This window comes from Mustela nivalis (genome assembly GCF_964662115.1).
Source record: "Mustela nivalis genome assembly, chromosome: 14".
Lineage (NCBI taxonomy): Eukaryota > Metazoa > Chordata > Mammalia > Carnivora > Mustelidae > Mustela > Mustela nivalis.
In genome coordinates this window covers 87,433,360-87,457,302 of record NC_139033.1, presented here as the reverse complement: position 1 = coordinate 87,457,302, position 23,943 = coordinate 87,433,360, and the positions used below count along the sequence as shown (strand labels likewise).

Genomic DNA, 23,943 nt, shown 5'->3' with positions numbered 1-23,943 from the left:
CCTTACTGGCTGACTTCCATTCCCTGTCTCACTTCCCCACCCTCCTGCAGGGATTCACTTCTCAGAAAGATGACTGAAACTTAGATAGTTGTCTTGGGGTCTGCTTCTGTGGGAACCCAAACCAAGGCAGCCCCCCAAGCATAGGAACAATGACCCATACTCTCCTCCACTATCCTGTCTAGACTTGTGCTTCATGGGTGTAATCCTTCTAAATACTTTTAGAAACACACAAAACACATCTCAATGATTGGTCCTCTTGGCCAGGGCATCGAGGCCAGGAAGACCACCTCACACACTTGAAAATAAGCATTGGAGGATTTATCTGCTCATTCTGTTTCTTTCCCGCACACAGGAAATTCTGGACAGGCAGAGCTTCCTGACCCAGGGTGGGGCAAGTGGGCAGCACTGGGTGAAGACCCCTCCTTGTCAGGAGAGGAAATGTTTGGGTGGTGGTTTGAGGGGACTGGTGTTCCCTCCCTCCCTGCTGGAAAAAGGGAAAGTTCAGAGTTCTGAGTTCTAGTCCTCTGCCACTAGCTCGCTGCATCACTCTGGGCTGTTCTTGGGCCATGGTATTCCCATCTAAACAGGTGAAATAACAGTCACATCACGTTAGCTATGAATTGCCACCTCCTGCAACTCTTCTGAACTCAGATCCAGGCCTGGCACAGATTTTACTGGTGAAAACTACAAGATTCAGGAAGTTGAAGCATACAAGTATTTTGGGTATTTTAGAAACCAGTACTAGTAACAATTAAGAAGAGTTAGAGTGATTTTTCCTGTTGATGGAATTTTCTATGGAAAAATACTCAAATATATATTTTCTGAATAAACTGGCATTCACTAGCAACTTTCCTCTTTTCCTTTTACCGGACTTGCTCTGGTCACCACTTTACAGTCCGCGTTGCTTGGCCAATCTAATCATGTTGCTCTCTCTCTCTTAAAACTCACTTACGGATAAGCGGGGCCTCCCACAGTGCTTTGTACAATAGCAAATGACTGATTATTGAACTAAATTTTATTTCTAGGCAACAATAGCAAATAGTCAATAGCAAATGACTGATTATTAAACTGATAAGAACAAATACTACACTTGATCTTAGCCAAAAGGCCGAGAAGCGATGCAAATGACTGATTATTGAACTAAAGTTGATTTCTAGGCAACTCTGCCTGGGAAGACATCTTAGGAATGCTTGTTAGAATTGTGTCTAAACTAAATGCTAAAAGGCTATGAGTAGAGGCCAGGGACCACTTGCCTAAGAGAAAGGTGCTTGTTATGGACGTTGTGTGATTGGTTTGGTGTTCAGTTGGCCTTTCAGCTTCATTTCAGATTGTAGGTAAATGAAGTCATTGCACAAGTTACTCCAGTTCAGTGAGATGCTATTGTGCACGCTGATGGTATTGGTTAGGAACGCGTGAAGCGGCACATTGCAGGATACAGTAGCTCAAAACCATAAGCACACTGAGTGTTTGCTTGTCGACAAGACTGGACACAGGTGGTCACCGAATTAGTCCACCTGCTTAATGATGTTATAAAAGACACAAGTGTGGGGCACGTGGGTGGCTCAGTCCATTGAAGAGTTGACTCTTAATTTCTGCTCAGATCACGATCTCAGGATCCTGAAATCAAGCCCCACGTTGGGTTTCGCAGTCAGCATGGGGCCTGCTTGGGTTTCTCGCCCTCTGCCCCTCCCCCAACTCATGCATGCATGCACTCTCTCTCTCCAAAATAAATAAATAAATATTTCTCTTTTTTTGAGATTGTATTTCTTTATTTGACAGAGAAAGAACAAAGTAGGGGGAGCAGCAGAGGGAGAGGAAGAAGCAGGCTCCATTGAACAGGGAGCCCAATGCAGGGCTCGATCCCAGGGCCCTGGGATCATGACCTGAGCCGAAGGCAGATGTCTAACTGACTGAGCTACCCAGATGCCCCAATAAATAAGTCTTTTAAAAAAAAATAAGTAAAAATAGGGGTGCCTGGGTGGCTCAGTCATTAAGCGTCTGTCTTCAGCTCAGGTCATGATCTCAGGGTCAAGGGATCGAGCCCCACATCAGGTTCCTTGCTCGGCGAGAAGCCTGCTTCTCTCTCTCCCATTCTCCCTGCTTGTATTCCCTCTCTCCCTGTCTCTTTCTCTGTGTCAAATATATAAATAAAAAATCTTAATAAAAATAAAAATAATCAAATTTAAAATAAGTAAAAATAAATAAAAGAGGTGCTTTCTACTTTTTCACTCCTGTATCCTTATTTTCAGTGCCTCCAGGTCCCCAGATGGCAGTCATTTCTTGAAGTATCATCCTTGTTCATGGAGGGTGATACCCCTCAGCTCTCCTCTTCTTTCTGATCCTTTTATGAAGAAAGCTTCCTGGAAGCACCCCAGCTTAGTTTCCCTTATATTGTTCTAGTCAGAACTAGGTCACATGACCATTCGTGTTAGTTACACATTGTTGGGAAACAAATTACCCAAAACCCAGTTGCTTAAAGCAGCAATAAACATTTTACTATCTCTGGGTTACTGTGGGTCAGCTAGAGATGACATAGTTAGGTGGCTCTGGGTCAGGATCTCTCAGGGGAGATTTGTGTCTGAGTTAAGATGACTACATGACGTGGCGTCTGGGTGGCTCAGTGGGTTAAAGCCTCTACCTTCGGCTCAGGTCATGGTCCCAGGGTCCTGGGATTGAGCCCCGAATCGGGCTCTCTGCTCAGCAGGGAGCCTGCCCCCCCAACCCTCTCTCTCTCTGCCTCAAATAAATAAATAAAATCTAAAAAAAAAAAGATAACTACATGACCACATGGAAAGTCAAATGCCACCAAAAGCAAAGTTTACCACTACTCACCATCTTCCAAGAGACAAGAGGCACCGCATGCCACGCAGAAAGCATCACTGTCAGCCAGGAGACAAAAACAAGCAAGAGAAGGCCAAGGCCACAACCTTCATTGGGTTTTCTGTGGGAAAAGTAGGGCAGGGCAGGGTGATGTTTGGATAGTCTAGATAATTCCATTGGACTTTAGGGCACAGGGCCTGTCCCTAGTTGTCTAGTACTTGGCACAAGAATGATCTAGGTCAAGGGAAATATTGGCTTGGTGTGTGAGTTAGATAAGGAGGTGGCTGGGGGTAAGGAACCAGAATTAATTAGTTGGTTTGTATATGAAAGGTGAGCTCACCAACAGCTTGTTCACGGTCTCTAGGAATTAGCTAGCTCTAACCGGGAGTGGTAGTCTTTCCCCAGCCAGCAAGGCTCTCCAAAGACACTTAAACATCATAAAATATAGAAAATTTAAAATATGATTACTACAGGAATGCCTTGCTGGCTCAGTCAGTAGAGTATGCAACTCTTGATCTCAGGGCTGTAAGTTCGAGCCCCACATTGGGTGCAGATATTAATTAAAAACAAAATCTTAAAAAAATATGACTCATGCAAAGATATCTCTGGCTCGTGCTGCAGTCAAAATGGTGGCCCACGCTGCAATCATTCAAAGGCTTGACTGGGGCTAAAGCCACTTTTAAGGTTGTCTCACTCACGTGCCTGGCATGTTAGTGCTGGTCACTAGCGGGAGGACTTAGCTCCTCCCATGTGGGCTCTCCACAGGCCTGTTGAGTGTCCTCACGATATGGTCACCAGTTTCCCCCACAGTGAGTAATCTACAAAAGTTAGGCAGAAGCGACAATGGTTTTTATGACCTACCCTCAGAAGCTACTCTTTGAATGAGTCACTAAGTCTAGCCTACATTCAAGGTTGTGGGGATGAGTTTCCACCTTTTCAAAGGAAGGGTGTCAAAAAATTTACAGACATTTTTTTAAAGCCACCAGGTCATTCCTGACCGCAAGGGAGTCTGGGAAGGCACAGAACAGGATTGTCATGACGAGCTTAGACTAATCATGACTGACTCATTGCCTGGGACACACTGCCACCCAGACAACATCAGGGTTCAGTTAATGAGGAAGGAGATGGAAGGCTGACAGGAGACACTGTGTCTGCCACAATGGGAATGATAAAGATGAAGGGGATTGAGGTTGTCAGATGCCCGAATATTGCACGAGACGTATTTATACGAAAACATTTTTTGTTGTTTGTCTGAAAGTCAAATTCAGTGGGGTGCCTGCACCCCTTGGTGGGAAGTAAGTCTTCAGTCATCATAGAAGGAGGCCAGAGGGGGTGGCACTTCTGAGAAAGGGGGGGACAAAGGAAGCCTGGGATGGCCTAGGCTAAGCTCCTCTGCAGGGCCGGGTGTGCAGGAGAGTGAGGTTAAGGTCTCCTGTGGTCCCAATGTCTCTCCTCTGCTCCCCGGCCACTTCCATATCCACCAACACCACCACTGCCTCCACTCTGATCGCAAAAGATACCTAGGAAGCTCTAACTAGAAGCATCTCTCTTCCCAACACCCTGAAAATCCAACTCACAAAGCTGAAGTGAGGACTGGGGGCAGTGTTGCCAAATGTGCATGCATGGTGTGGGAATTTGGAGTCTCTGCTGTGTGACCTCAGGCAAGGGCCTCCCCTCTCTGGGCCTCCCTTTCCTTGGCTTTATAATGAGCATTGGTCTAAATCTTCTCCAAGGGCCCTTTTACTTGGCCTACATGTCTCCCTCCCAAAAGGAAAAACTACAGGGAACAAAAGGACATGGATGGTTTCTCTAATCCTGCCTCCAAGCCAAATTCAGACAAAAATGTCCAGTGTAACATAGATTTAATATAAACAGTGGTGCAGTGATACTCACAAATACCCCAAAAGGAGTCCCAGATAGGCTATTTTTAGCCCTTAAAACACACACACACACACACACACTCACACACACACTCCAACCCCCCATTACCCCCTACCCATAAGTTTCTCCAGTTGGATTTTATAAGAAGACAAGAGCTCTGGTTAAGAGTACTAATTAAACAGCTCTGACTGTGGGCAGGAGGGAGGCTGGCGCGAATCTTCTCTCTGGGCATGATGTCATCACAATTGTGCATTTCTCATGACCCAAGAATGTGAGTGTGTTTGCACTGCACCGTCAAAGCCGGTGATGCAAGCGCCGCCTGGTAAACAGGCCCCAGACAGGCAGGCAGTGTGAGGAGGAGCCCCATGCGTGCGGAGGCCTGGCCGAGACCCAGGGTGCTCTTAACTCCTTCCTGGCAGAACTGGCTGGTGGGCTGCCAAGGTTTGGCTCGGGAGCCTTCTCTACTCAGCCCCTACTTCTCCCCTATCCAGGGGCCCTGCCCATGACAAGCTCTGAGTTTGGACTCCTGCAATCCTACCAACCAGGGCCTTGGGTGTGTGACTCCTCTGGCCTGCATCTCAGTTTTCCTCTCAGAGGAAATGGGGAGATGAATCAGGGCTTCAGCTCCTTGTCCTCAACTCTAACAGTCCACAAAGCCCAGACAACTAAGGGCTTTTCCGTGTATTTGAAGAAAACGCATGTGGAGGCAAAACCCAACCTGAATGGACTGGGGCCTGGGCAGGACCTTTATAAATCCCACTTACTCAATACTCACACTTCTCACTACATCAATATTCAAAGATTTGACTGGAGGTGGGTGGGTCCAGTCCCCACTGAGTCACCTTTTAAAGCCCCCAAATTCTGAGTTCCAAAAACCCGCCCAGCCCCAAGAGTGCTGATCAGGGATTGTGGGCCGGGGGCAGCTGACTCTCACTCATCGGGAGACTTGCTGAGGGACTGACTGCCTTTTGCTGAAAAGTCAGCCCCTGAGGACAGGCTCAGTGCTATCCTGGCTGGGTCCCAAGTGGCCAGCTCAATGCCTGGCACCCAGCAGTGCCCCAAGATCTACTGAATCAACAGCCCCATAAATGCTGTGGTGGTGATCCTGGGGAAACTGAGGCCTAAGCCTGGATCCTTTCTCACAGGAGTTCTGACTTTCCCCAAAAAAGGTAGCTGCTCACATTTCTCTGCTGGTCCGCTCACAAACAGCTTGGTGACCCCCCTCCTACATTCCAGGCCAGCCTCCTCCCTGGATGGCTGGTTTGCGGGCATTGAAGAGTTTTCTTTGGCAGAAGGTTCAGCGGATTGAAAACAAGGGAGAGCATGCAGAAAGCTGGAGGTGGGGAAGGGGTGGTCACCGGGTGGAATCGGAGGCTGAGGGGGCTGTCTAGGGAAGCTGAGATCTGCTGGCTGGCCTGAGACCATGGGCCCGACTCTGGAACACTTTTGAGGACTATGACCCTGTCAGTCAGCTCCCATCTTAATTCTAAAACTGGAGAATTATCCAGACCTGTGCAGAGCAACCAGAATGGAAGAACCCTCTGCAGTGCAGTCTGACTTGCTCCCAGCTGCTGTGGAGCCCCGAGTAAATCCCTTGTCCTCTCTGGGCCTTAGGATGGTAAAGTTGGAGAATCCAGCAGAGCAGACCAGAGCTGAGGGTATGGACACAGATCTGAGTCCAGACCCAGTCTCTTCCTGATTGGAAAGGGAGTGAGGGCAAGTCACTTTCCCTCTCTGAATCTCAGTTACCTCATCTGTAAAATGGCACCAAGTTATAGGGATGGTGTCCTGCTGGATGAGCTTGGCACACAGTAGCAATAAAGGGATATTAGTAAATTAGCCTTGGCCTGGTCTGATGTTCTATGTTAAGCATTTAGCACAATAATACCCTCATTGTCTGAGTGCCCACTGTGTTCCACGCACTGTGCTAAGTGCTTCTCAAGCATTATTTTATTTCACTCTCCCAACACCTCTCAAATGGGTCCTAGCACTGTCCCCATTTGTTGGAGGAGAAGAGGTTCAGAAAGGTTAAGTCACTCTCCCAAGGCTGCACAGCTAGCAAGGAGCAGTGCTGGGATCTGCTGTACTCTAAACACTTCATACCATGGCTTCAAGAAAGATCTAGCAGCTGGGGCGCCTGGGTGGCTCAGTGGGTTGAGCCGCTGCCTTCGGCTCAGGTCATGATCCCAGAGTCCTAGGATCGAGCCCCGCATCGGGCTCTCTGCTCAGCAGGGAGCCTGCTTCCTCCCCTCTCTGCCTGCCTCTCTGCCTGCTTGTCATCTCTCTCTGTCAAATAAATAAATAAATAATCTTTTAAAAAAAAAAGAAAGAAAAAAAAAAAAAAAAGAAAAAGAAAGATCTAGCAGCTAATTCCATGCTCTGCTCCTTGAAGCCAGGCCACCCCTGATGTGGCATGTGACCAGTGCAGGGGCCTCAGTTCCCCCATTTGAACCATAGGGAAGATCCTCCCTGCTCTGCCATCCCCTGTGGAGCTGAGGTGAGGATGCCAGTGACCTTGAGAAGGACTTTGCAGGTTATGAGATGGGATAGACCCGCTCAAAGGCTCAGAAAGGGGAGCCTGGGGAAAGAATTAATCCTCTCTAGCCACCCTGTTGAGTGTCAGCTCCAGTCACAGAGGGCCTGGAGGAGGAAAAGTAAGTGAGGGACAGTTGTCTCAGAAAGGCTCTGGGTTAAGGTGACTGACTACTCAGAAGCTAAGAACCGAAGGAGAAGGACACCTGGGTGGCTCAGTCGCTTAAGCATCTGCCTTTGGCTCAGGTCATGATTCCAGGGTCCTGGGTTTGAGTTCCACATCGGGCTCCTTGCTCCGCAGGAAGCCTGCTTCTCCCTCTCCCTCTGCCTGTTGCTCCCTCTGCTTGTGCTCTCTCTGTATCTCTGTGTCAAATAAATAACATCTTTTTTTTTAATGTTATTAAAAAAACAAAGAACTGAAGAAGTGGTCCCAGTCCTCCCCCCAAGGGCCTGACCCTCATCATGATCTGTCCCTCCATTAGGAGTTGGGTCCTACTGCCTCTGAAGTCCAGCAGATCAGGGAAAAGTCTCAGCTCTGCTCCTCTCTGCTGGGCATCCTTGGGACTTCCTCTCTCAGTATCAGTCTTCCCAACATGAGATGGAGGTGATAATAATAGCTTCACCAGGACCATAGTGAAGATAAGCCTTGGGCCATGGATAGTGGTTGAATAATTATCTTCTCGGGCCTGGTCTGCAATCCTCAAGAAGCTTCTAGTGTGCAAGGAGAGACTGGCACATAAAGTGACTGGCACAGGTCAGAACCCACTGGATGGAAGGAAGGAAAGAAGGAAGGACAAAGGGAAGGGAGGGAGGGAGGGAGGCAGAGATAGATGGATGGGTAGATGGGTGTGATGTGTGGCTCCAGGCCACACAGTCCAGAAGTATCTCTTCCGGATACCTCACACTGGGTACCAAAGAATACATAAGAGCTGGTGAGCTGGCCCAGGTAGAGGGGACTTCATGAGCAAAGGCTTGGAGTTAGTAATCACTGTAGCATGGATGAGACACTGGTCTCACATGTTCTCCTTCAGTAACTTGCTCAACAAGATCCCACAAGGAAGGGGATCTGAACAGAGGCTCTCCAGAGTCCTCTGGGGCAGAGCCAAGAGGTTATATCGAGAATAGGGCTCCACAGCCCAGATGAGCAGGCAGGAGCAAGCCCAGCCTGGGGGTCAGGCCTCAGAGGGCCCGGTCTGGCCATATTTGGTTTTCAAGAAACTGGGAAGCTTCTTATGGGCTCTGCTGCCCACGCACAGGAGCAAGGCCACCCACGGTTGCTGAGTCAGGCAGGCAGCTGGGGTCGGGAGCAGAGGCCCACAAAGGGGTGACTGTATGGAACACAGTTGTTCAGAGCCTGGCCTCTAGAGTCAAGATGTGGATTCAAATTCTGACTGACTCTAAGAATTGTGTGACTAGGCCAGCCACATCACCTCTCAGAGAGTCTGGTTCCTTCATGGGTAAAACATCAGCAGCAAGGACAAGCACCGTGTCTGAGTTTGCTGTGTATCAGTCTGTGCCAAGGGCTCTTCCTGCATTATCTTGTTTCCTTCTAGTCATGATAGAGAAGCATTTTCATCGTACCCAGGAAACACATCGTGTGAGACCAGTGTTTCTCATGCAAGCCACACTAATTCCTAATCCCAAGCCTTTGTTTCAGACCCCTCCACCTGAAGCGCCTCTCTCTCTCCCTAAGCAGCTCTCTGTGCGATTCAGTGCCCAGTGTGACATCCTTGCTGTGGGACCTGGCTCTCTCCAGACAAAGAACCTGAGGCACAGAGAGGTGAGGTCACCCACAAGTAAGAGATATAACCAAGAATAGCTAGGAAGTACTTACTGACCTTCCTACCTTCCCATTTCAAAAATTTCATCATTTTCTACTCAAATACTCCCAACTGCCCCTGTAAAACAACTCCTGGCCCCCCTCTCTCCCTGCTTCAAGTTTCCAAATTGCTGCCAAAGCCTTACTCAGCCCCTCATAAGAGCCCCATGCAGAGGTAGGCTAGACAGCACCCCCATTTTACAGATGGGAAAACTGAGGCTTGGAGAAAGAAAACGAGTTGCCTGGGAGTTAGCAACCAGCCAGTGGGGAAAGCAGAGTTGGACTGCAATGCTATCTGACTCCCCTTCCCGTGCTCCCTCCCCACCACAGTGAACTGACCCTCCACATTCTGAAAGGAGAGTTGCCATCCCTCCTCCCATAAGGATAAAAGAGAATATTAACCTGAGGTCCAATGAAAAGGAAAGGTCAGGTGGGATGAGGGGGGAATTTTGCAAATAGATAAAGAAATCTGGCCTGATTTAAAAATCATAAAAGAATGAAGTGAAAGAACAAGCTATAACAGTTCTGAATCAGATCATCCCCCGTGACAGGCAGGAGATCAGAGCAGCTCTCTAAACACATTAGCTCATTTCACTCCTTTCCAAGGTATGCCCTGCCCTAGAGTATGAGGAACCTGCTGAGAGAGCTAGGCAAGGGCTATGGCCCAGAGGAGTCATTACCTGACCAGTGCTTCCCAGACTCTGGGATTTGACATCCCTGTGAAGTGTTCTCCCGAAATGGGGCAACATTTGTTATTTGTCAAAGAGCACCAAAGAAAAGGAAAAATAAAGCATTGCCTTCTACTGTCACTATAAAATTTAATAAGGACTTATCTAAGAATTTAGCAATTAAAAACAATTACCTTTATAACTCACCACTTCTAGTTTTTTCCCTAGCTGCAGGCCAGTGAAAACTGTATCTCAGTGGGCATTTGGCCATCTCCAGATGAGTGGGAGAAAGAAAACATTTAGAGGAATAATTCAGAGTAGCTATATTCTTTGAATGTCTTCAGGTTGAGAGCTACATAAAACTATCCTGGCTACCTTAATAAAGATTTATTGGGAGGAGATTTTGTTGGGAGATTGGATTCTGGGGATTATGTAGGAGACAGTAGGGTCAACCGACCAACCTACACCTGGCAAGAACAGAAAACTCCAAAAACTCCAAAAACTCCAAAAAGCAGAAACGGTCTCTCTCGATCTCACTCTCTGCTGCTCTCTGTGTTATCTGTCTTCCCTTGCTAGCGGCAGAAAGGGATCCCCCACCATGTAGCAGAGAAGGTGACGGCTAACAGCTTCCACGTAACTCCCAACACCAGCCTCCACAGACAGACCAATTAATTAACTTCTCAGTTCTGGAGGTGGGAGGGAGGAGTCCAAGAAGGTGTCTGATTGGCCCAACTGAGTCACATGCCCACCCCTGGACCAATCAACTGTGGCTCGGGATGGGTCTGTAAAAACATGGCAGCTCCTGCCAGAAAGTCGTGGTTGGAATCAGAAGGGGAAAGAAGAGCCAGGCAAGAAGACTAGGTGGAAAATACCATAATTGTCCATCATAGAGATGATAAATACCCTAGTAAAGGGGCAGATAAAGTATCACTAGAGTTCAGGGGAAGAAGATATAACTCCTAGCTGTGGAGATCGAGAAGACCTTGGAAGACGTGACTTTTGAGCAGAGAATATGTAAAAGGTACAGAGATTCTAAATGCCATCTCAAATCAGAAGAGAAAAAATAAGCACTGGTAGAGGAGACGTTATCATCTAAAGAAGCTACATATTCATGCTTTACTTTGTTAAGATTTGTAGTGTTTTAAAAATTGAGATATAATTCATTTATCATCATATTCTTAAAGTTTTTTATCATGAAATTAGACTTACAGAAGTTTGCAAAAACAAGTTCAGAGTTCTACTAAAATCTTCACCTTCTGTACCCCTCACCTAGCTTCCCCTAATATTAACATCTTACACAACTGTAATACGATGATCAGAACCAGGAAATCAATACTACTATAATAATACTATTAACTAATATACAGACCTTGTTTGAATTTTGCCAGTTTTCTTTTGGAGCTAAGTCAGAATCCCACATTGCATTTACTTGTTATGTCTTTTTAGTCTCCTCCAGTCTGTGACGGTTCCTCAAGCTCTCTTTTCACTTATAACCCAGACACTGAAGAGTGCTGGTAAGTCATTTTATAAAATATCCCTCAATTTGGATGTCTGATGTTGTCTCGTGATTAGATAAAGATTATGCATTTTTGGCAAGAATACCATGAAGCAATGTTGTACCCTTCTTAGTACATCATTCAGGGGCTACATTCTGTCAATATGATTATTACTGATGATGTTAACGTCGGTCACTTGGTTAAGGCCTCTGCCAACTTTCTCTATTGTAAAGGGCCCCTTTTGTAATTAGCAAGCGTCTTGTGGAGAGATACTTAAGACTACACAAAAATATCCATTTCTTGTTATTTAAAACGTGCTATCAAATGCACAGTCTCTACTTGTATTCCACAAACATCAGCTGTACACCCACTAAGCCCTGGGGCGAGAAGCATGGCTTGGTTATGTGTTGCTCCATGTCCTTGCTAGACCTTAGGATCCTTATCTGTAAAATGGGTATAATTCTATCTAACCACTCAGGGCTGCCAAGGATAAAGGAGGACCACGCTCGCAGTAGTGTTCTGCAATGCTAACTAGGACCGTTCATTCTTTTTCCAGGGATCTCAGCTCTGTCATCACCGCCACCTGTTGTCATGTCTCCATTTCCATCCTGTTTGCATTCATGCCTCCCTGCTTCTATCTGCCCTCACTGGCCTGACTCCCTCATCCTACTTGCCAAGCCTTGCTTATAATGTCATTTAGTAAGTTTTGGAGACCTAAGGTGAGCCCCACAGAGATTGACAACTTCCTTCTCAAATCTGTCTGTCTGTAATTTTGGAAGCTGCCTCAAGGTGCCAAGTGACACCTCATGTCTGTCTCTCATGACAGAATTAAGTAAAAGAAGAAACTGCCTTCCTCCAATAATATGTTGGCTTTGAAAAGGAAACTCACATCCCACCACGTAATGAACAAGCTTGGATGGAAGCTTGTTTCTTATAGAGAGCACTAACATGGGCATACTTTAAATGAACAACTTCATAATGTGTGGAAGGATGAGCTCACCCCTGACCCAGCGTCCTAACTCAACAGCACTTCTAATTTGAGAACAGGACTTTAACAAATCAAGAGGGAGGTATAAGTTAAGTAGCAGCTCTCACTAAACTTAGTTGTTACAGTCACTCACTGGGTTGAATTCAACCCGATTTAGAGGCAGAAGCCATCCATGCTTGGCTGTTTCTTTTTGGTCCTTTGTGCGAGATCATTATGAAGATCAAATATGATAAAGGCTAAAGGGCTTTGAAACTCCCTATAGGGCCAAATCAATATTGCTACTCTCATTCTGTGCCCAAGGGGAGCTTTTAGGAACTGCTTACCCAGAGCAAAGCAGGACGGTTGAAGGTCCCCTTTGACATCAGCCCAGGCCACCCTCTGACTTCTTCCACCAAGCATATGAGTGCCTTGAAATAGAGCCCCCTAAGTAGAGACCCAGCAGCAGACAGGGTATCCCCCATAGGGTCTGAAGTGGCTTCCTCCTTTGACAAGTCACAGGACTGGGTTTCTTTGGCCCATCTCCCACCTGCCCCACTTGCACCTGGGCAGAAATCGGTGGCAGCAGCTCAAGACTGTTCACCTATTTTATTGACTTCTCCCCAGTGGACCCTGGAAAACACCCATCTCCTGTAGACCACCAAGGCAACAGCTCTTCTTTTTTTAAAAAAAAAAAAAAGATTTTATTTATTTATCAGAGAGAGAGAGGGAGAGAGAGCGAGCACAGGCAGACAGAATGGCAGGCAGAGGCAGAGGGAGAAGCAGGCTCCCCGCCGAGCAAGGAGCCCAGTGTGGGACTTGATCCCAGGACGCTGGGATCATGACCTGAGCCGAAGGCAGCTAGCTGCTCAACCAACTGAGCCACCCAGGCGTCCCGGCAACAGCTCTTCTTGAAGGCCTAGGAACCTTCAGGTTTATGAACCATCCTCCTTCTCAACACCCAGTTGATTCTTGTGGCCAAAAATCCAAACTGTAATGTGCACATGAATCTCCCTGAAAATCTTCTTGAAATACAGATTCTGGTTCAGTAACACTGGGGGGAGGCCTGAGACTCTGCATTTCCAACATGTGCCTAAGAGATGCCAAAGCTACTGGTCCACCGACCACACTTTGAATGCAGGAAGTGTGTACTTCTTACCAACAGGCTGATCACAAGGAAGTCTAGAAACCAGAAAACAATTTGGACTAAAACAATGAGTCTGCTGTTTCTAGAGTTTTACAATCTTGATACCACTTCTGATGGCCTTCTATTAGTGTCCCCTTCTGCTGAGGGCGATCCAGGGAGGTTTCTAATTTTTGCAAAGAACATTTCCTTATACCCAAAAGCATTTTGCCCCTCAAAGTAAGAGCAGGTTAGTCTCAGTCCCATTCCATACCTTCCAGCCCCAACCACCACAGCCTGGTTAGACCCACCTGCTTCTCAAAGGGACCAAATACTTTGAGAGGGGCTTCTGAACATTTACATCTCCTTCAACAATATAAAAGAGGTTTTCAAAAATTACCCTGGGGATTCCTCATTGCCCTCGTAATATTTTTCCAGAAAGAGACCTGAGGTTCCTATCTGAACTTCTGTCCCTTATTCTCCTCCCAGCCCCCTTGCTCTCTATTGTGCATTAATTAACTGGTAACAAATTACTCCCTAATCGCAAACCAGTTTACCCATTATGTACAGGCTCTCACCCACACCAGCAACACCAGGTCATGGGCATCCCTCTTCCATTTGGCAGAGACTGGGGGTGGGGTTTACTTTTCTTGGCCCCACCCCTCCATTATTCACCTGATTGGTCCCATTCCAGAATCCTGATTGCTTCTTGGTGGAAAGTAGGGCATTCTTTCTTCAAGGTCCAAAATTCCACAGGCCCAGTGGGGGCTTAGGGCAGAACCCCTTCACTGGAGGACTGACTTCACAAGGGAGCAGCTACCCTGGGGGAATCTAGACCCAGGCTGGAGACTACGGTGAAACAAAAATGCAGATTTCCCTGTGAAATTTCCTGATTTTTAAATATCAGTGACAAATTTAAAAAGGTTTTAAAAGCTGTGTAGGGGCACTTGGGTGGTTCAGTTGGTTAAGCCTCTTCCTTAGGCTCAGGTCATGATCCCAGGGTCCTGGATTTGAGTCTGAGCTCTCTGCTCAGCAGGGAGTCAGCTTCTCCCTCACCCTCTTCTCCTCCCCTGCTTTTGCTCTCTGTCAAGTAAATAAATACAACCTTTCAGAAATAAAGTAAAATAAAAGGCTTTGTGGGTCAGAGACATGTCTGTGGGCAGGACCTGGCCCACCAGGCACTGAGAGGTACGGTGGGGAGTGGTGAATGCCTAGAGGTAGCCAGGATGGAGAGGAGGAGTCAGGAAGGACACTGACTATATCCTGGACCCTGGAACACAATTACCCTGGCAAAGATGGGCGCCATGGGCAGGTATCAAGCAGCTATTATATGCAAGGTCTGTGCTAACTTGGGAGGATGGGTTACAAAGTACACTGTGAGGCTTCACTCTCCTCCAAGGCAGGGTGGGAAAACGTCAGGAGACCTGGGTTCTAGTCCTGGCTTGCCCTCCTGTAATTGCTTTGTGTCCTTAGTTAGTTCATCAACTCTGGGATTCAGCACACGGCCCGGGTTGGCAACAGGTTAACTAAATCGTGGGAGGGCAGATTATGAAGGACATTGAGTATCTTGTAGGGAGTTTGGGCTGGATCTGATTAGGGGGTGGAAGCCATTGCAGGTTCTTGAGCAGGAGAATGCCCTTCTGAGAAAAGCATTTCAGGAAATGAATCGGACCACATGTACAGAGAAGAGGGTCACATACCACCCAGGTGAATAAGCAGCTAAAGCTTGTGCAAATCAGAGATTATCACCCCTAGCTCAAGAGCCTTCAGTGGCTCTCTCCAGCCCTCAGTGAAGTCCTTCCTTCTTACCATGGTCCACAGGCAGGAACATCACAAGTGTATGATCTGTGCAGTGCCATGGGGTACCACACTTGGTTTAATGCTCCTGTCACAATCTTGAAATTCGTAATGATATTTGAACACAGGTTTTCCTGTTTTCATTTTGCACCAGACCCCACAAATTATATAACCATTATCACCTACGAGGACCCTTTGGCCTGGCTCCTGCTCCCCTCTCCCTTTTCATCCCCACCCGACTCCTCCTTTACCCTTCAAACTGCAGTCACATTGATCCTCCATCAGTTCCTGGAGGTTGTTCCTGCATTTGCACAGCCCATTCCCCCTGCCTGGAACACCACCCCTCACAACACCAACTCAGTTCTTTGTTCAGCAAATTTCTTCTTATCCTCCAGATCCAGCCATAATTATCTCCTGAGAGACACCTTCTCTGACCTCCCAGGATTATCCATTCGAAACGCATCTTGAAAAATGATTTCAGGGACGCCTGGGTGGCTCAGTTGGTTAAGCAGCTGCCTTCGGCTCAGGTCATGATCCCAGCGTCCTGGGATCGAGTCCCACATCGGGCTCCTTGCTCAGCAGGGAGCCTGCTTCTCCCTCTGCCTCTGCCTGCCTGTGCTTGCTCTCTCTCCCTCTCTCCCTCTGATAAATAAATAAAACCTTAAAAAAAAAAATGATTTCAAGTAGGCCCCCAGGACGTTCTCCCATGGTCATGCGGCCCCTCCTTCACGAGCTCACCCAAATCTGTGATGATAACTTTATATGGTGCTCTGTCTGCCGAGTCTGTCTCCCCATCCAGACTGTCAGCTCCACGAGACCTGCCAAGTTGCAGCATATGCTCTTGAACCTCTGGCTGGCTGGCTGCAAGGAGAGGCTCAGAGACGGCTTACATGGGGAAAAAGGAGGGGAAGCCACTTCTTACCCATCTGGGACCTTTCCTCTGTGCGACAGACATTTGCAGAATGCCCGGACCACACACCCAACAGGGTCTGCTCTGGCTCTGGCCTTTCCCCAGCTGGAGCCCCTTGGCTCCAGACCCTCTCGCCTTGCCCCTTTCTCAGTGATGGGATGATCCTAAGGGTGCATTGGGAAGGGGATGTATTTCACAGGGCCAAGCTTTAGTCTAAAAGGAGCCATAATGAGGGCATTTCAGACCTGTCAGCAGAACACCCATGGGTATTTGGGGGCTTCATGCTTGTAAAGGTTTTTTGAGTGACTAATAGCCAACCGAGGAAAAGTTTTCCTCTCTTAACCAAGTAAATAAGAACATTCACACCACAAGAGGTGGAGGGAAGGGGTGGAGTTTGCACAAAACATAAAAAATTGTTGACCCTGGCAAGGTAAGAACAGAAGTAGCATCACATCTGTTCAGATAGCTAATACTTACTAAGCAGTGCCCACGTACCAGGATCTAACCTAAGCTCTTGACATATGCAAGTTCCTGAATGCTCACCCCTGACCTTATGAGGTTGGACCTATTCCTCTCTCCATTTTGTGGATGAGGACATTGAAACCTAATGCCACACACCGAGGAAGTACCCAGATCTGTCCAACTCCAGATCTGTCCTGAACCTTCACTACCACAAAACAGCTGCTCAGCTGGCTTACTGTGTTATTGGGGCAAATTCCTCAACCTCTCTCAGCCTCAGATTCTTCACCTATAAATTGTTCCTTATTCAAACCACCCTGTGCTAGGTGCTAGAATTAATTCTTTATAAATGTTAATTCTCTGCTTGAGCCCTCATGACAGCCCAGGGAGAGAGAAAATGTGGCAGAAACAATGCTTTGGGTTCTCCAACCTATTCCCTCTTCCTGTGCACACAGGAAGGGCACAGCCTCAACCTCGCTTGCAGTCCTGGGCAAAGCAATTAAGAGTGTGTGAGCCTCTTGATTTCTGGGTTCCCTTTCTACATGCGTAAGACTCAAAAACAGATTCCAGGAGGGCGTGAGGGAGTTGTTGCTTGGAAGAGAGGTGCCTTTCAAAAGAGATGGGTTAGGAGAGCTCTGCCTTTTATCGGAGTTTGTGTGAGTGAGAAATAAACTCCAACTGGGTTAGGCCACTAAGATTTTTGGTTTGTTACGTTAATTACACTGAATAAAACTGTATACCTGGGCGCCTGGCTGACTCAGTGGGAAGAACATGCGACTCTTTATCTCGGGGTCATGAGTTCAAACCCCACACCATGTGTAGAGATTACTTAAATAAATAAATAAACTTAAAAAAAAAACCTGTATACCAGTTATTAATTGCCACAGCAGTGCTGCATAACAGATCACCCCAACCTTAGTGCCTTAAAACAGCAACCATTTATTTAGCTCATGATTTCACCGATGGGCAATTTGGGCTGAGCCTAGCTAAAGGTTCTTCTGGTCTCAGTTGGGCTTACACATTCATCTGTGGTCAGCCGGGGAATCAGCCGGTGACTGATGAGCACAGCCACAGCTCGGACAACTTGTTCCTGTTCCGGTGGTCTTTCACCCTCATTCAAGAGACCCCAGTCTGGTCACATGCCAGCCTGGAAGTTTCCAAGAGAACGAGCAGAAGCTTACAAGATCTCCCTAAGAATTCAGTCTCAGAACTGGCAGTGTCATCTCCCCTGTATTCTGTTAGCGAAAATAAGTCATTGGCTGAGCCCTGATTCAAGGGGAGAGGAAACAGATTCTGTCTCCTCATGGGAGGGATTTCAAGGTCACATTGCAAAGGGTCTTGCTTAGAAGGAGCAAAGCATTGCAGTGATTTTTGCAAACAATCTACCACGGGAGATATTAGTACCCGCCAAATGAAAGACGAGGAAACTGAGGCCCAGGAAGATGAAGCAGATAATAATTGGAACAGAATCCAGCACCCTAGCCTCCTAGGAAAGAGGGCCCCAAATCTGGATCTTGCTCTAGCCTTTGAGGCTGGGGAAGATCTTAAGCTCCAAACCCAAAGTATCTGTGATTTCAGTGAGCTGGGGCTGGCAGACAACTTTTCCCCTCCTGGCCTTCGTGCATCATATGTCCCTAAAGACCCACCTTGCTGTGTGACGCAGGCATAGCTCACACCCACTCTGTGCCTCAGTTTCAGAGGGCAAAGTGTAAAGAGATAAGAGCTCAGCCTCTGGAATCATAGCACTGGGTTCCAATCCTGACTCACCTGCTAAGCATCCCAGGCAAGTCCCTTTCCCTCTCTGAGCTTATATTCCTCTCTCTTCTGCAAAATGGGGGGACGAGAGGAGTCCCCACTTCAGCAGCTATTGTGAGAATTGAATTCGTGAATGTATCATGTAAATGCATAGTATAAACCACTTACTTCCCCCCAGATGGGCTTACTGTCTGGCGGGTAGAATAGTATCTTCTCAGCCAAACCCCCATTTTAAGAGGAGAAAACAGAGGCTTGGGCTGGGGATGCAAATTGCCAAGGCCACACAAAGCTAAGGAGCCATGATGTCCCCAGCACAGTCAGGTTTGTCTGATTCCAGGGGCCAAGGTCTTAACTTCCCTAGAGTTTGGGAGTCCTGGGTTTGAGTCTCTACTCTGTCTCTTGAGCCACGTGACCTTGGGCAAGTCCCTTTTTTCTCTGGGTGTTTTTTTTCCTCATCTCAGTAAATGCAGCCTGCCCCTAATGCCTCATGTAGTTTCCTCAAATGGGAAAATACACAAAAGTGCTTAGCACAGCGTCTGGGACAGACGTGTATGTGCTCAGCAGCTGGAGGCAGCCGCAACCAAAAGAGGCAAGCTGCTTAACTCTGTGCCTCAGTTTCTCTATCCTTCAAATAGGGCTAATAGCAATCTTATCTCAGTGGGTGACTGTGAGGAATAAACGAGTTACTGTGGGCTAAGCCTTAGCACCAATCTTGGCACCGGTATGCGCTTCGTAAGCCCTTGCTATTATTTTTAAAAGTTCTGAAACCTGTTCCAGGCCAGCACGAGACAATGGGGGTGATCCTAGCCCTCCACTTGCTGTAGCTCCAGGCCCTGTCTTTGCTGCCACTCAGCTATTATTAGGCCCAGAGTCCTCATCTCAAATCCAGATGGGGAGCTAGAAGGGTGGGCAGGGCCAGGCCTGGCTGGCGGATGGCTGGGAAAGCTGCTCCAGAGGCCGGTTTGGGTTTGGGCCCCACCCCGCCTGCCCTCCCTCGCCTGCAGTGGGTCCAGCCGCCACGTCTCCACTTGGCTCTGAGGCCTGCACCGAGCACTCCCTCCCACCGTGGCCGCCTCCTCTGGGAAGGTTCAGAGCATTTCCACAGCCTCAGCACTTTTCTGCCTGGCCGGGAGAGGCCAGGCCCGTGTGGAAACTACCAACTGGACCCTGCTCGCCTCTGGAGCTGGCAAAGGGACCATCTGCCCTCCCGCCTCGAGGTCTGTGCCTCCCATGAGGGCTATTAGGTCCTCCAAGGGGAAGGGGCCACACAACTGGGCTCAGGCCTCAGCCCTACCACCGACATGTTGTATCCACTTGAACAAGTGACTTTCCCTCTCTGAGCTTCAGTGTCTTTATCTATCAAATGGCTATAATCGGAGCATCTACCTCATAGGGCCGTGGTGATGATTAAATGGGTGAAGGGTACATAATGAGCACTCAGTATGTGCCAGGTGTTGGTATCTCAGGCCTGGGTGTGCCAGGCCAAGGGGGAAACAAGGGATTTGGGAGGCTGGGATCAGGGGTACGGAGGGTCTCCACTTCCAAGTTGCTATATAATCTAAAGCCTGTTCCTTGCCCTCGTTGGGACTCAGAGCACTTACTCAGATCACAAGGTGGGCATCTAGGACTCCACGATGCCAAGATTCAGCTGCCACACTGAATAGTTAAGAAATAGGACAAGAGCCCATGTGGGCAGATGGCAGATCCCAAACGTTAGAGGAGAGGGCAGGGTACTGTGGTTAAGAATAAGGATTCTAGGGATACCTGGGTGTCTCAGTCATTAAGCATCTGCCTTCAGCTCAGGTCATGATCCCAGGGTCCTGGGATCAAGCCCTGCATGGGGCTCCCTGCTCTGCAGGGAGTCTCTTCTCCCTCTCCCACTCCCCCTGCTTGTGTTCCCTCTCTCGCTGTCTCTCTCTCTCTCTCTCTGTCAAATAAATAAATAAAATCTTAAAAAAAAAAAAAAAAAGAAAAGAAAAAAAGAAAGAATAAAGATTCCAGGTTCAAATCCTGTGTGAGGGGTGGACATGGCCTGGTCTCGCTGAGCCGGTCTCCTCTTCTGTATAATGATGGTCCTTCCTTACAGGTCTACAGAACTGTGAGGGTCTTGGTAATAACAAAATTGCCACTCATGTATTATAAGGGCGATCTGGAGCCAGGCTCCAACCCACTGAGTGGCAATTACACAGGGCTACTATCATAACCTCAGATGGATGTCAAACATCAGAGAACCCCCCAGAAGTCACAAGAGGTCCAGGCCAGCCCATCCTGAATCCTCTCCTTTTTCCATGAAACTGGGTTAGTGGGGTTCCTGGGCATCTCAGGCCCCCTTCTTCCCGGAGCCCACTTGACTCCAAGCTTCCAATGAAGAGTCACTCCTTTCCCATCCTTCAGCACTTAAAGCCAGATCCCCTTCTTCTCCAAGGCCGGAAGTTTATCTGGTACTGTTGCTCAGAGAACACAGCAGCTGGATGACATCATACAGGAGACAGCCTTGCCAAACCTGTTTGCCAAACAGGTCCCCATTCCTATTCCTGGGACTGCTGGCCATGACCGTGGGAGCCTCCAGTTCTGCCTATGAGGAAGGTTACAGCCCTTAGATTCCACCAAGCTCAATAAGGACCAGTTCTCCTCAAGGACCTTATGCTCTAGCTTCATCTATTTGACATTTTCCCAACAAAATCCTCACAGTCCTACCTCCCTTCCTTTGTTCATGCTCCTCCCTTCACCAGACTGCCCTTCCCCATCCCCTCAGCATGCCAAACAGCAAGTGAGGACTTCGTTCTGTACAATTTTTAGAGTCCACATACCATGTCTCCCCCTACTCTGATTAGGCTGTGAGACCCCAACAGCAGGCACAGCTCTGACCCATGTCTAACCCTCCCTGTGCCCAGCAGCCCCTGTACTCCCTCATAGGCCCAAGGTTCTGGCCTTGGCTGGCCTCACAGCCACTTGTGAGCATATCCCAAGGTAGGGTCTCCCTGAAAGTCTTGGAATTTTATGTTGTATAGTCTAGTGAGGAAAGGGCTTAGGAAGCTCAGGCCATAATTCCTCCACTCTTCAGATAAGGAAATTGAGGTTTGAGGGGACCAAAACTTTGCCTGGGGCAGAGCCATTGCTAAGACCCATCATCTCTCTTGCCTTCTGCAGGACCCAAGCTGGGAGTAGGGGAAGCCAGGGTGATTCAGGGATCTGGCACTGCCAGCTTGGTAAAATATTTATTCTCAGACTCGGGCACTGGAGCAAAATATTACCCTTGGCTCCTGAGCTGTTCCATCCACTCCCTGCTCTTCCAGTCCAGGACTGGACCTGGAGGAATCTGGACCCTTTCTGTTATAGCCCCTTGCCTGGGGAAGGCCTGAAGCAGGCCGGTCAAATCCCCTCATTTTACAGATGGATAGACTGAGGCCCAACCTCCCCAGTGCCTTGAAGATACGTACATTTTGTTCACCTGAGATTCAGGGCCCACCTCCATCTCCATTTCCCGCTTCATCTACAACCCATTTCTCCTCCTTTTCCTACTTACAAACCTCCCAGCCTTAACTCACACTATTCCCTGCCGCAAATACCCTTCCATGCCTTTCCCCATCTTCTCTGTGTGATGGATTTCTTCACACCCTTCCTCAAGGACCATTATGCAAATCACCTCCTTCGAGAAGTCTTCCAGGATTTCCCCCATCCTAGAGGAAGCAAGATGGAGGAAAGGGCCTTAGGCATGGGGCAGAATTCCACTCAAGTTTGAATGCCATTACCAGCCCAAGGTGCCTTCACTTCCCTAAGCTTCCTCCTCTGTAAAATCCAGGTAATACTTATCTTGCACAGTGCTTAACTTGCAATAGGCCAAACCCTGTGTCTGACATGCAATGGGTGCTCAATTACTGAAAGGCTCTCCTCGTGGGATGTTTGCTCCTTCCTGGGCTGTGGATGAAGGCTTCCTGGGCACTGTACCTGGCTACCCTTTGATCTTTGTTTTGCCACCCCCGTCATCCCGCCCCACCCTTTGCAGGGAGGAAGAAAGAGTCTGGGCGGTAGGTCTGGAGGAGGACCCCAGCCCTGAGGGTTCAACCTCAGGAAGGGACCCACGCACCTCTTTCGTACTGCCAAGACCTGGTGAGCGTGTGCAAGAATTAGTAAGCCCTAGTAAGTCCGCAGGCATAGAATCACCTGTGTGGTTCCTCCCAGCCTGCCGGAATGGGGTATGGGGCGGGGGGAGGGTGTGGGGCTTGCAAGAAGCAAGCCATTCATTGGAGACACACAGGCAGGCCCTGAGAAACTGAGGTAGCCTAGGTGTACCCCACCCCAACCCACTGTTCGGAGGGCCGCACGAGGTTTGAAGTAGGACCAAGTTAGCCTTAGAGGGGGCTGCCCCTCATTCCGGTGAATAAGACAGTATCTAGGTCAAGTAGAGAGGGCCTAGACGGGGCCCACCCAGAAGGGGACCTCCAAATGTGGGCTCCCAAACTGGGCTCTGTTTGCTCCTCCTGCTGTGTGACCTTCACAAGTCTCTTCCCTCTCTGTGTCTTGGTTTTCTCAGAGGTAAAGTGGAACCACCCCTCAGGGAGATGGGGATGAAATAAGATGACACCTTTTAAAAGAGTCTGGGAGTGTACTGGCCCTATCTCTAGATGGGGTTGAGGTGGGTTGGGTGGGTGGGTGGTCACCAGAATCTGGACAGCAGGGCTGTGGGGTTCTGCTAGGGCAATAGGCGGAAACTACTTCCCTCATAACCCCCACGTAAAAGCAAATTCTGGGCTCAAAAGGTGCTGGGATGAATCACAGTTCCACCATCAGCTGTTGTCCTCAACTGTAAAACAGAACAGTAACCCTGGGCTCAAATGGTCGTTATAGGGAGTATATATACCTGGCACGCGGCAAGTACAAAATAAAAAGCTGGAATTGTTTTTATTTGACAGACAGGACTCCAGACTCCACCTCCCGAACTCCTTGAACAAGTAGGATCCAATGACCCTGGATCTGTGGGTCGGTGGGAAGGTCCTGAGCCTCCAGCACGAAATACCGGGGACCACCCTCCCCAGTGGATCTGAGCTCTTGGGTCCCCTGGCTGACTTCTGGTGTTGTCTTGGGCGTGTTGAATCTCTCTGGGCCTGTTTTCCCCACTTACTGAATGAGAGTCTGGACTCCGTATTCCCTATTTAGGACGCTAGCGCAACCAGAGGCGGTTCCTGGCCAGGGCGGGGGCTCGGAAGGGAAATGCATGACAGATAAAGGCAACGTCCATCCAAAGGTGTGTCGACTGGGGAAGGATAGTTGTGATGGATCCTACTCCACCTGAGACGCTCCTCAAGATGCATCAACATAGGATCGACGTGCTGCCCGGTCACAAACCCTGCTCCTAGGTGGCCGGGACCAGGTGTCCCGAAAGCAGCTTGGGCGGCAGCCAAACCTACCGCTTACGCGAGAAGGGGGCGGAGTCGGGGGAAAGGACAAGGTCTCACGAACAAAGAGGAGGGCGGAGAGGGGCTGTTCTGAAGACTCCACGAGTCGGACGAGCCCGCGCCACTTACCCCGGCTTTGGGCGCCCTCCACTACTTTGGTGCGAAGCTGAGTCCTCCTGCCCACGCCTGCCCAACCAGCCAAAGTGGGGGATGCAGTGGCCCCCAGACTACAATCCCCTACCTGGCCCGCGTAGGGCGGGGCCTGCCTAGGGGCGTGGCCGCCAAATTGAATTTCCCCAATGGGGCACGAGAATGGGCGGAAC

General features: G+C 48.7%; 2 long non-coding RNA genes across 5 annotated transcripts; one reads left to right on the top strand and one right to left on the bottom strand.

The window, feature by feature from the left end:
* The first annotated feature begins 10,549 nt into the window (after positions 1 to 10,549).
* Positions 10,550 to 12,059, top strand: LOC309847531. The gene is made up of 3 exons (XR_014302491.1): positions 10,550 to 10,741; positions 11,167 to 11,234; positions 11,773 to 12,059. It is a non-coding gene; the product is annotated as an uncharacterized lncRNA (long non-coding RNA).
* Positions 12,060 to 12,902: 843 nt separating this feature from the next.
* On the bottom strand, positions 12,903 to 23,895 carry LOC309847529. Of its 4 annotated transcripts, XR_014302486.1 has the most exons (5): positions 23,750 to 23,895; positions 21,871 to 21,904; positions 14,251 to 14,386; positions 13,979 to 14,152; positions 12,903 to 13,362 (listed from the first exon to the last, which is right to left on the bottom strand). It is a non-coding gene; the product is annotated as an uncharacterized lncRNA (long non-coding RNA). The 4 variants fall into 4 exon arrangements; XR_014302487.1 differs by lacking the exons at positions 12,903 to 13,362; positions 13,979 to 14,152; positions 14,251 to 14,386 and adding an exon at positions 20,198 to 20,799 and having other exon boundaries at positions 21,794 to 21,904; XR_014302488.1 differs by lacking the exons at positions 12,903 to 13,362; positions 13,979 to 14,152; positions 14,251 to 14,386 and adding an exon at positions 20,198 to 20,799 and having other exon boundaries at positions 21,804 to 21,904.
* Positions 23,896 to 23,943: the final 48 nt, after the last annotated feature.